This window comes from Petaurus breviceps, unplaced genomic scaffold (genome assembly GCF_028583685.1).
Source record: "Petaurus breviceps papuanus isolate PSGF00001 unplaced genomic scaffold, PetGlider_PUasm1.0 400, whole genome shotgun sequence".
NCBI classification, from domain to species: Eukaryota; Metazoa; Chordata; class Mammalia; order Diprotodontia; family Petauridae; genus Petaurus; species Petaurus breviceps.
In genome coordinates, this window is record NW_027186316.1 from 2,527,330 (window position 1) to 2,538,879 (window position 11,550).

The 11,550-nt window shown below is 37.7% G+C and overlaps 1 pseudogene; it reads left to right on the forward strand.

The window, feature by feature from the left end:
* The first annotated feature begins 309 nt into the window (after nucleotides 1–309).
* Nucleotides 310–11,550, forward strand: part of LOC138170963 (BCL2/adenovirus E1B 19 kDa protein-interacting protein 3-like pseudogene) — a 21,591-nt pseudogene continuing 10,350 nt past the window's right edge.

An 11,550-nucleotide genomic window follows, 5' to 3' on the forward strand; every position in this document is an offset into this window, starting at 1 on the left:
TAATTCATTTTCTCCATGTTTATCAATGTCCATCCTAAAATGGGGCACACAGAGCTTAAAATAACACTCCATATGGGGATCCAACTGGAGCAGGATACAAGGATTCTTCCCTCTTTAATTAATAAAACTGGACAATCACTTATTAGGCATCTACTATGTGTCAGTCACTGTGCTGAGGTGCTTGAGACACAAAGAAAAGCAAGAGATAGTCCCTGCCCTCAAACAGCTCACAGTCTACTGGAGGCAACATGGAAACAACTATGTAGAAACAATATACATAGCAGATAAACTGGAGATAATATTAGTAAGATGCAGAAGCAGCTGGGGGACCGGGAAGGTCTTCGTGTGGAAGTTAAGATTTGTAGGGATTCAGGGAAGCCAAGAGATGGAGAGGAGAAGGGAAAGTGTTCCAAGCCTGAGAGACAGTGAGTGAAAAGAAAAGGGAAAGAATGAAGAAATATTTATATAGTACCTACTATGTGCCAGCTAGGTGGCGCTGCAGTAGATAGAGTGGCAGACCTGGAATGTGGAAGACCTAAGTTCAAATCCAACCTCAGACACTTCCTAGCTGTGTGACCCTGGTCAAGTCACTTCACCCTCTTTGCCTCAGTTTCCTCATCTGTAAAATGAGCTGGAGAAGGAAATGGCAAACCACTCCAGCATCTCTGCCAAGAAAACACCAAATGGAGTAATGGAGAGTTGGACATGACTGAACTACTAGACAATGACAACAAAACTTCCTGACTCCAGGCCAAGTGCTGTATCCACTATGCCACCTAGCCACCTAAAAGGTACAGAGTTCAGAGATGAAGTGCCATGTGTGAGAAACAGCAAGAAGGTCAGTGTCTCTGGGGAGGAGGAGGTAAGGGAATAAGCATTTATGTGGCACCTACTATGTGCCAGGCATAGTGTTAAGTGCTTTACAAATATTTGCCCTTTGAGGTAGGTACTGTTTTTAACCCTATTTCATAGTTGAGGAAACTGAGGCAAATAGAGGGTAAGTGACTTGCCCAGGATCACACAGCTAATAAGTGTCTGAGGTAGGATTTGAACTCATGTCTTCCTGATGCCAGGCCCCATGTTCTACCCACTGTGCTATCTAGCTGCCTCTACTCTCTGGATTGTAGAGTACATAAAGGGAAACAAAATGTGAGAAGACCGGAAAGGTAGGAAGGGGACAAATTGTAAAGGACTTTAAATGCCAAACAGAATACTTAATATTTGATCTGAGAGGTAATAGGGAGCTGCTGTAGTTTAAGAGTAGAGGAACAACATGGTCAGATTTTTAGGAAAATCATTTTGGCAGTTGAGGGGAAGATGGATTGGAGTGAGGAGAATATTGAGGTAGGCAGCCCAATTAGACCATTTTAATAGTCCCAGTGTGCTGGCTGTGTTGAGAGAGAAAAGGATGTATACAAGAGATGTTGTGAGGGAGGAAACAACAAGACTTGGAAATATTGTCCATGTGGAGTGAGAACAATAGAAGAGCTGGGGAAGGGTGAGCATGGATGACTGAGGGGAAGCTAAAAGAAGAAAAATTCAGGTATTCTGTCTAGTGCAATAACTGGTGTTTATTGCCTGAATGTTTTGGACATGTTGAGTTTGATGCCCATTAGACATCTAGTTAGAGATATTCAAGAAGCAGTTAGTAATATACAAAAGAGATTAAGGCTGGATATATAGATTCAGGAATCATCGGCATAGAGATGATAATGGAATGCATGGGAATTGATGAGGTTATAACAATAGAGAAAGAAAAGGAGAGGGCCCAGAACAGAGCTTTGGGGAGCAGTTAGGTAGGGAGGAGGAGAGTCAGGAGATAAGTTCATGAAAACCTATGAATGACAAATACAACAAAACAGCACATATTATATATTGAATATCCTTTTCTGTAAGGAACCCCATTGCCCATATTTTAGGGATTCCCTATATATAAGCCATATCTAAGCATTGTCTTGGAGATTTTCCCAGTTTTACTTCAGGGTGAGGGGGAATCAGAGGCAAAAGCCTATGCCTATTTCCTCCTTGGGGTAAACATTCTGACCAGTATGAATCTGGGACCATGTGAACCTATATCTGGAACTGCAAGAATGCCTCCCTTCTTAACCCTAGAGTATGGTTTGTTTAATTGAATTACTTTTTTATTCTTTCTCTTTCTTTTTTGTTTTGTTTTGTTACAAAGGATGGGTAGGGGAAAGACTCGTAGTATTTTGGTGTTTAACATCCAGCTCTCTGGGGAAAAAAAAAAACAAATGTACACACAATTACTTTTGAGTTTAATCTGCATTGTTAACATTTTCTTCATCACTTTATTACATCTAGACAATCAATGAAACCATCAACAATACCCTGATTTGTAGCATTTGCTGGTTTCCAAAGTGTAAAATACTCATGCTGAAAATTTAACAATCAGCGTTTGTGAGTTGGTTTGAGCTGGCTCCAGCACACCCTTTAAAAAACAGGGATATATTGAATTTGAAGGCAATATAAAAGTAAAATATATCAATAAAATACTTTTAAAAGAGCACACAGTACTCACAGAACTGAACACAATACTACTCAACTCAACAATCTCGAAGATGCTGTGAGGAAGGCAGTTTATAAATCTTAGAATTCTACAGAAACTTAAGTTATTCATGTTGTTGTTATTGTCATTATGATGATGATGAGTATTTGTGTGATGGCGACCATATTTTTTCATCATTTTTGATGATATTCAGATAGAAATGGTCCTGAGGCAACTTTCTGTCCTGCCATTATTCTTGTATATTTTCTGGTCCATGGACTATTGCACAAGGAGATAAAATAATTGATTTTTGTAGCTGAATAAAAGGATGTCTGGGCTGAGGCCCAGAAGATGACCCAGGTGGCGAAGAGGCCTGGAAGATGACCCCAGGTGGGGCAGAGTTCCGAACGAGGCCTGATCAACTTGGCAGCAAGTTGACCCAACAACCACAAGGGCCACTGCCAGGCATATCACTGCAGGTCTGGAACTGGACGGAGCAGTTCAATCAAGAATCAAATGCAGAGCCCCTGGCAGGGGCAGCAGCTACTCCTGGGACTACCAATCCACAGCCCAGAAATTTAAAAAGCCCCTATCTGGACCTCTAGGGACCAGGATGGCAGAGTGAACCCTGGCTGCTCCAATCCTGCCCTCCGACCCTGAAAACATAGTAATTATTGCCCCAAGGCAAAACTTTAAAGAGTAAAGGCTTAGGAACTCTAGAGGAGGAATCTGCCTCAAAATCGGTAAAAAGCAGAGTGAGAGGAAGGAACTAAATTCAGAGGGAGATAATGTTGACTCCACACCCACAGCTGAAGCCTCAACAGGAAACTGGTCTCAGGCACAGAAAGCTTTCTTAGATGAGCTCAAAAGGAACTTTGAAAACAAAATTAGAGAGATAGAAGATAAAATGAATAATTCTTTTAAAATCAAAATTGCAAAATTAGAAAAACATGACAATGAAGAAAACAACTCCTTAAAAAGAAAAATGTGTGATATGGAAAAGGAGCTCCAAAAACTGACCGAGGAAAATAATTCACTAAAAATTAGAATCAACCAAATTGAAGCAAATAACTCTATGAGGAACCAAGAATTAGTCAAACAAAGCATCAAGAATGAAAAGTTAGAAAAAGAGGTAAACTATCTCAATGGGAAAATAACTGACTGGAAAACAGATCCATGAGAGAGAATCTGAGAATCATATGCCTACCGGAAAATCATGATGAAAAAAAAATAAGCCTGGATAACATCTTTCAAGAGCTCATCAGGGAAAACTGCGCTGAAATACTAGAAGCAGAGGGTAAAATAGAAATCAAGAGAATCCACCAGATGCCTCCTGAAAGAGATCCCAACTCCAGAACTACCAGGTAAAGGAGAAAATACTACAGTGGATAGAAAGAAATAATTCAAATATCGTGGAAGCACAGTGAGGATGGCACAGGATCTGGCAGCTTCTACACTGAAAGATTGGAGGAAGTGGAATATAATTTTTCGCAAGTCAAAAGTGCTTGGGTTACAACCAAGGATCACCCACCCAGCTAAACTGAACATATTCTTCCAGGCAAGGAGATGGTCATTCAGCAATATAACAGATTTCCAGAACTTCCTGATGAAAAAGCCAGAGCTCAATAGAAAATTCAACCTCCAATTATGAGATGTAAGAGAGACATAGAAAGTTAAACAAGGAAAACACACAATAGCAAAAAGACTACAGCGACTTATCGCAAGAATAATACACTTTGATCAGGTAGGATTTATTCCAGGAATGCAAGGATAGTTTAATATTAGGAAAACCATCAGTATAATTGATCATATCAACAAAAACAACTAGCAGAAGCCACATGATTATCTCAATAGATGCAGAAAAGACTTTTGACAAAATACAACATCCATTCCTATTAAAAACACTAGAAAGTATAGGAATAAATTGAGCCTTCCTTAAAATAATTAGTAGCATTTATTTAAAGCCATCAGCAAGCATTATACATAATGGGGATAAGCTAGAAGCATTTCCAATAAGATCGGGGTGAAACAAGGGTGTCCACTATCACCCCTATTATTCAATCTGGTACTAGAAGTGTTAGCAATAGCAATCAAAGAAAAAGAAATCAAAGGAATCAAATTAGGCAAAGAAGAGACCAAGTTATCACTCTTTGTGGATGATATGATGATATACTTAGAGAATCCTAAAGAATCAAGTAAAAAACTACTTGAGACAATAAATAAATTTGGCAAAGTTGCAGTATATACATTAAACCCATATAAATCCTTGGCATTCCTGTATGTTTCTAATGAAATCCAATAGCGAGATAGAAAAAGAAATCCCATTTAAAGTTACTGTAGACATTATAAAATATTTGGGAATCTACCTGCCAAAACAAACCCAGGGCCTATATGATCACAACTACAAAATATTTTTCACACAAATAAAGTCAGATCTAACTAATTGGAAAAACATCAATTGCTTGCGGCTGGGTTGAGCTAATACAATAAAAATGACAATTTTACTTAAATTAAATTACATATTCAATGCCATACCCACCAATTTACCAAAAAATTACTTTATAGACCTAGAAAAAAATAGTAACAAAATTCATTTGGAAGAAAAAGTGGTCCAGAATATCAAGGGAATTAATGAAAAGAAATGCTAGGGAAAGTAGACTAGCTATACCAGATTTTAATCTGTATTATAAAGCAGCAGTCATCAGAACTACTTGGTACTGGCTGAGGAATGAGCAATGGATCAATGGAATAGATTGGGTACACAAGACTCAGCAGTCAGTGACTATAATAATCAACTTTTGGATAAACCCAAAGACCCCAGTTTTTCAGATAATTGCTCACTATTTTACAAAACCTGCTGGGAAAACTGGAATATAGTATGGTAGAAACTGGGTATAGATCATTATCTAACACCATATACCAAAATTAAGTCTAAATGTATGCATGATATACGTATAAAGGATGATACTGTAAGCAATATGGGAAATCAAGGAATAGTTTACCTGTCAGATTTATGTAGAGGGGAAGATTTCATGACCAAACAAGAATTAGAGAGCATTGTAAAATGTAAAATGGATAACTTTGATTACAGGAAACTGAAAATATTCTGTACAAACAAAGCCAATGTAACCAAGATTAAGAGGGAAGTGGGAAATTGGGAAAGAATTTTTACAACCAATGTCTCTGATAAAGGCCTCATTTCTAAAATATACAGAGAATTGAATCAAATCTGTAAGAATACAAGTCATTGCCCAATTGATAAATGGTCAAAAGATATGAACAGGCAGTTCTCAGAGGAAGAAATTAAAGATATCTATAAGCATATGAAAAAAATGCTCTAAATCACTATTGATTAGAGAAATGCAAATCAAAACAACTCTGAGGTACCTCATCTCACCAGTCAGATTGACTAAGATGACAAAATAGGAAAATGATAAATGCTGGAGAGGATGTGGAAAAATTGGAACACTAATACACTGCTGGTGGAGTTGTGAATTGATCCAACCATTCTGGAGAGCAATATGGAAATATACCCAAAGAGCTATAAGTAATTTCATATCCTTTGACCCAGCAATACCACTTCTAGGGTTGTATACCAAAGAGATCATAGAAGCAGGAGGAAGACCCATATACGCAAAAATATTTATAGCAGATCTTTTTGTGGTGGCAAAGAATTGGAAATCAAGGGGATCCCCATCAATTGGGGAATGGCTAAACAAGTTATGGTATATGAATGTAATGGAATACTATTGTGCCTTAAGAAATGAAGAGCAGATGGACTTCATATCTACCTGGAGAGGCTTACACAAACTGATGCTGAGTGAGAAGAGCAGAAGCAGGAAAAATTTCTACACAATTACAGATACAACCTATTGTGATGACCAACTTTGATTGACCGAACTCTTCTCAGAAATGCAGGGCTATAAGTAAACTCCAAAAGACTCATGATGGAGAGAGATGTCTACATTCAGAAAAAGAAACATAAAGAACAGAGTTTAAATGCAGATTGAAGTAAATTACCTGCTCTCTTTCCTTTTCTTGTTTGGTTTTGTCTCCTCTTTCCCATTGTTCATTCCACCCGATACAATCCTTCTTTTTACCTGACCAATGTCTAATATGAAAGTATCTGCAGATCCTATACCTGATTGTATGCCACCATGGGGGGGGAGGGGGAGAAAATTTGAAACTCAAAGAACTTGGGAACTGAATCTTGTAAACTCAAAGTAAATGAACAAATTAATAAAGACCAAAAAATAAAAAAAGACTTCTGGTTAAAATGGCAACATGGAATGTCATAGAGAACCCAGCTGTTCCACAAAAACTCTAACAAATACCTGAAAACAACCACAGATGTATATCAATTACAAAGAAAACTGAAAAGAATCAGAAGTTCCTCCATCCATTCCATAACTACACCAAAAGTTGTCCATAAGCTGGCAGAAATGGGTAGAGGGATAAACATGGATTCCAATGAAGATGGAGACAGTAGACACACTAGATAAATCAGCATGAGGTTAGGTAAGCAACTAGACCAGTGAATGTGGGGAAAAGAGCTTGGCCAAGTAAGCCAGTGCCAGCTCCCACAAATGGACCTGAAATCAGACAACAAAAACCCTCAAGAGAATGTTGCGAACCACCTCAAGATCTAGTAATTAAGGAACAAAAGCCATATCTTGAACCTTGCCTGTTAAATTGGAAGCAGGGAAAGAAACAATACCCACAGATCACTACAAAGAGAGAGGGCCAGGCCACCCACTCCTTGGAGCCCTGAAAGCCTCAGAAAGTGAGAGTTCCAACTCAGCAGCTAAGATCCAGTTCTAGAAATAGGAATAGGAGTCCTGAGGCAAGTGTGATCTCCAGCATCTCATTGAAGCCTCTTAGGGCAAAGGAAAAAATCAATTTCTGATTGTAGATAATGCAAAGAAAAGAAGAAAAAAAGTATTGCCAAAGACAGAGACGACAGTGGAACTAGTAGACTGTAACAAAAGCCACAGAATGAGGCCTAATACCAGCCAACCCATCTGAATCAACCATGACAATAGCATGTGGACTACAAAGGGAACAGAACAAAACAAAGTCTATCCAACGTAACATGTAATAGGACCAGATGGAACTGACCTGAACACAAAATGTCAGTCCAAGAATTGAGGCTGAAAATATGAGTAAACAGAAGAAAAATAAAATGCTTAAAAAAGATGATAGACTAAGGGAATTCCAAGAAGTAAATACAAAAGAAGAGAGTAACAATAAGCAGAGTCTTGGAGAGAGAAAAAAATTGATTTAATACAAGTACTATATCGGGCTGGAAGAAATTAATTAAGAAATTAAAATTAAATTACAATAATAAGAATGAGAGTTCAGGGAGGCAAATAATTGAAAAGGGAATAAGTAACTTAGAACAAAAGATGGAAAATATTACTCAAGTAGTGAGCTCTGTGAAATACAGAATGAAAATAACAGAACTCAGTGAGTCCATGAGACTATGAGAAATATTAGAACAAAGTCAAAAGACTGAAAAAAAAATAGAGCATGTAAAGTATCTCCATTAAAAACAACCGACCTGAAAACCAAGAATAACCTACCCAGCAAAATTGAGTATAATGCTTCAGGGGAAAATATGGTTATTCAATGAAATAGAGGACTTTCAAGTATTCTTGATGAAAAAACCAGGGCTGAACAGAAAATTTGACTTTCAAATTTGTATACATACATATATATGTATATATGTGAGGGTGTATGTGTGTATAAATACATAGGTGAGTGTGTGTATATGTGTGCACATGTATACATAGACAGAGGGCACAGGACCAGTTGAATAGGAAGAGATGATATCTAAAAAATAATATTAAGAGGTGAGAGAGGAATATAATGAGAGAATGAGAAAGAGAGAGATAGAATAAGGTAAATTATCTCATATAAAAGAGGCAAGGAAAAGCTACTACAATGGAGAGGAACAACAGGAAGGTAAAAGGGAATGGGTCAACCATACTCTCATTGATTTGGCTTAAGGAAGGAATAACATACACCCTCAATTGGGTATCTTACCTTACAGGAAAGTATGGAGGAGGGGATAAGAGGGGGGATGATAGAAGGGACGGCAGATTCGGGGAGAGTGTAGTTTTCAAACACATTTGAAAAGGGACAGGGTCAATGTAAAAAATAGAATAAGTGGGGTGGGATAGGATGGAAGGAAATATAGTTAGTCTTTCACAATATATCTACTATGGAAACATTTTGCATAACTACACATGTACAACCTATATTGAATTGTTTATCTTCCCAGTGGGGGTGGGTGAGGAGGGAAGAAGGGAAAGCAACTGGAAATCAAAGTTTTAAAAACAAATATTTTAAAAATTGTTTTTTACATGCAACTAGGAAATAAGATATACAGGCACTGGGGTATAGAAGTCCATCTTGCCTTACTAGAAAGTTAAAGGGAAGATGGGGGAAGATATAAGAGAGAGCAGATTGGGGGAAGGGGTATTCAGTAGGCTCTCTATTTTGAGGTGGGGGTAGGACAAAGATGGGGAGAAAATTTGTAACTCAAAATCTTATTGAAATTAATGTTGAAAACTAAAAATAAACAAATTTTAAAAATATGACCTGGAAAACAGGCAGGAATATAATTTAAAAATCAATGGAATCCTTAAAAACCATGACTAAGCAAAATACCTGAACTTCCTGTTTCCAGAATTCATGCAAGAAAACTGCATATGTGTATGAATAAATGTATATATGTGCACTTATGCTTATGTTATTAAGAATTTTTGTTATATGTTCATTTATTATCAGGAATATATTATATTAATATATATTAAAACAAGAAAAAGAAAGTAATAGTATATGCATAGGCCAAGGAGAAACAAACTATAATACTAAAATTGTCATAGAGAAAATCTATAGCTTACAAGTTTAAGAAAAAAAATTATATAAGGATCCAGATAAAAGAATATTTTAAGTACCAAGGAACTAGTCAGGCTCACATAAAACATGGTAACACCTATTATACTAAAGAGAAAATCTTGGAATATGATGTTCCAGAAGGCAAAAGATAAAGTCTTACAACCAAGAATAACTTATCCTGTAAAACTGAGTACAATCCTGTAAAAGAAATGGGGGAAGGGGAGAATGGATCTTTCATAAAGGATTTTTCAAATATTCCTGATTAAAAGGTTAGAATTGAATAGAAACCTGACATGCAAACTTACAAATCAAGGGAAACACAGAAAGGAAAATACATTTGTGCCATTGTTGTTGTTCAGTCATGTCTGACCCTCCCTGTCCCCATGGACCAATTCTTCTTGGGGTTATCTTGACAAAGCTATAGGCATGGTTTGTGTAATAATCATGGAATATAAAGATTCCCCTGTATTGGCTTGGTTTTTGGTTTGATTGTGTTAAAAACCCAGAGCTTGTTAATCCCACCTGTGGGATGGACTTGTTGACGTGAAAAGAGGGTGCTGAACTGGGAGGAGCTGGTGACATAGATTTGGAGAGACACAAGAGAGAGGCAAAACTTTTTGGAAGCAGCACCCTCGTGGAGGCAGAGAGAGACTGAGAGGATTGCTGAGGGCCACTTTGAATTGCCCTGGACTTTTGAGACTTGCCCCCAGAGCTGCCAAAGACTGAGGAGACATGGCTGTTTTGCTGGTACTTTGTCTGTCTGTTTTGATGTTGTTTTGCCAGATTTGTCCACTGGTGAAAGACAGTCCTGTTGTTGAAGAAGTCTGGGAACCTTTCTGTTGGTTCAGAGCTGCTGAGACTGTCCTGCAGACAGAGAGTGAATACTTTCCACTGGTGAAGGACAGTGCTGTTGTTGCAGGTTCTGCCTCTCTCTTGTGTCTCTCCAAATCTACCTCACCAGCTCCTCCCAGTTCAGCACCCTCTTTTCACGTCAACAAGTCCATCCCACAAGTGGGATTAACAAGCTCTGGGTTTTTAACACAATCAAACCAAAAACCATGCCAATACAGGGGGATCTTTATATTCCATGACTATTACAGTTTGCCATTTCTTTCTCCAGACTTATGCAGGCAGGAGTTAAATGACTTGCCCAGGATTACACAGCTAGTAAGTATCCAAGGTCACATTTGAACTCTTGTCTTTCTCACTCCAGGCTCAGTGATCTTATCCACTATGCCACCTAGCTGCCCTTAAACAGTGAAAATATTCTGCAATCATAATGGGGGAAAAGAGACGAATGTGTCTTCAGAATTCTAAAATATTCAAGGGTCACAGAGAGAGTTAAACAAGGTTCAGGTATAGTTTTGTTTTGTTTTGTTGGTTTTCATATTAAAGGAGATAATATATGTAAAGCATTTTGCAAACCTCAAAATGTTATATAAATTCAAATTATTTTTATTATTCAAGATAAATCAAAAGTATAGATAAAGGAATATAGTAGAGAAGAAAGGAAGAAGAATGAGGAGGAACTTACCATTTCTCATAAATGAGGTACATGGCAAAAAAAAAGTACACAAACATGATGAAAAAGGTTGCAAAAGCAGGCATGTCAGGAACTGAATCTTTTTTTCTTTAATTCTAAACTTAAACACCCCTCCCCCCAAAAGGAAGGTATTTACACACAAACACAGAGGAACACAAAAAGGAGCGTTCTTATATGAAACCATGAAGCATAACATTTCACCCAGAATTAAGAGGAGCTAGAGGGGACAGCTAGGTAGTACAGTGAATGGAGCACCAGCCCTAGAGTCAGGAGGACCTGAGTTCAAATCTGGCCTCAAACACTTCACACACTTACTATCTGTGAGACCTTGGGCAAATCACTTAACCACAATTGCCCTGCCTTCCCCCTCCAGCAAAAGGAGCTAAAGCAGAATCTATTATGTTTCAGGTGAATTCGTAAAAAAAAAAAGGGTTTAGCAGTCATGATCTTAGACAAAACTAAAGTAAAAAAAATAAAGGACAGTTTTAAAAGAGAAGCAAGGAAGCTACAGTATGATTTTAGGGCATCATGGATAATGAATCCTTATAAATTCTCTCTCTCTCTCTCTCTCTCTCTCTCTCTCTCTCTCTCTCTCTCT